Raw genomic sequence first — 2,013 nt, 5'->3', positions numbered from 1 at the left:
AAATGACGTGTCAAGGGAAGTAGGTACTGAAGAATATCAGTACCTAAATCAGTACGTAAATAGAAATACACTATGGCCTTGTAAAGTCTTGTATAAAAAGGGCAAGTGTATCGACGATTCTTTCTTGCTTTGTTTTATTAGAATTTTAGAGATTTTTAAAATTCCTCTAATTTTTACGAGCGATCGCGCGATCGCTCCGCGCTCGCGTATACTTTTACGAAAGTGATGATACGCGAAAAAAAGCGCAACATGGGAAAGACACCCTTAACGTAGTTAAAAGATATAGATACGATAGGTTATCATACATATATCAAATTCAATGTGATGTTTCCTGCATGTTGAATGTTGATTGTCACGTATGTGGATTTAGAATCACAAGAGTGTGATAGATGTGGGTTAATCATGAGTATGGATAAGTAGCGGTTAAGCGAATAATTTTGCGATATAATTTTCTTTCTATCGATTTTATAGCAATTGATGATTACAAAGAAGTCTTGATTTAATTAAACATTGATTGATCGATAAAACAAGGAAATTCCTGAGAGCCGAATGAAATTTATTTTCATTACAATACACAAAATCTGTATCTATTGAAATTTTAGTTTTACAAATTATACACAACTCCGTGAATAAAAAACATTTGTTAAATAAACATGATATTTTTATTGATTATTTAAGAACTTTATTGTTTAAAAGACGCTCTTAATAGTAATTATAAAATATTAAAGAGGAACTTTTTTTCCCTTGATAAAATAATATTTTAAATTTCTAAATTTTTAATACAAAACAAAGAAATAACGCGCATATTTTGCCTCAGAAGTTTCTTATAATCTATAAAATCTATCAAAGTTTTTTTTAATAATTGATGAACTTATTTTAATTTTAATTAATTAATTTTTATTTAATTTTAATTAATTAATTTTATCATTAAATATAAGTTGAGTTTTCTCTCTCTATTCGTATTGAAAAAAGTCACGAAAGTATTTGATATAACTTCAATTTTTTCTACGAGAAAAATAATTTTTTAAGAAACAAACAAAAAGTAGAATTATTTATTAAAAAAGATATTTTTATTAGCAGAGGATCTTGCGATATTTATTTATATTTATCTAAAAATCTTACTTTGTTCTAAAATACGTATGTCTTGTATTTAATTATTCACTTTGTATTTAATGTTCACTATGTAATGGTGAAATACCGAGCATCTACATTGCGTATATTTGGTAATATTAATTATTTCTAATTGTGAATCGATAGTAAATAGAATAAGAATAAAGCAAAAAAATAATAAGGAAAGGAAAAGATATAATTAAGTAATAACGTAGCAATTAGAATAGACATTATTATTAACTTCTTCAGTGAGGAAAAAGTCGTATTTTTCCATATGTCGGAAGAGCGAGAAAGAGAGAGCGAGAGAGAGTTCTATCATAGTACAATATTATATGTAATATTTTTCTTGAGAAAGTACAGGAAGGACCATCATATATATCTTGCAAGATTGCAAATAGTTTTGATTAGTCAACGATTAAATTAGAACAATATAGATAGATTGTTGATAACATTAGCGCAATATGCTTCGTATTTCAGAATTAATTTTTCGAAGATTAAAATCGACTGGTGTGTTCGATCGTGTTAAAAATGAAATGCAAAAGAAGGTGATATGAAATATAAAGAAGGTGATATGATATATAAAGATAAGAAGTGCCAGATTGACAAAATGTATAGTTACTTTATACGGAACACTTGTAACATAACGGAACAAAAAGAAGTCATAGCCGGTTTCTATTTGTCCCTTGTTAAAATTTCAGTAACGATTTACAAGTAGCAAATTTTTTACATTTAGATCTGTTTTCCTATAAATATTGATTATTGTTTCCTATCTAATAAATTAAAATTTAATAAGCTACTGCTGTTGCTTTTATATGTTGAACAATCGCGAGTGTATCAAATGGTACTAATGAGATATAGTTGCGTATGCAAATATATATATATATATATATAAATTCTTAATTT

The sequence above is a fragment of the Trachymyrmex septentrionalis genome, unplaced genomic scaffold (assembly GCF_001594115.1).
Source record: "Trachymyrmex septentrionalis isolate Tsep2-gDNA-1 unplaced genomic scaffold, Tsep1.0 scaffold87, whole genome shotgun sequence".
NCBI lineage: Eukaryota > Metazoa > Arthropoda > Insecta > Hymenoptera > Formicidae > Trachymyrmex > Trachymyrmex septentrionalis.
Note: the sequence above shows the minus strand (reverse complement) of the source record.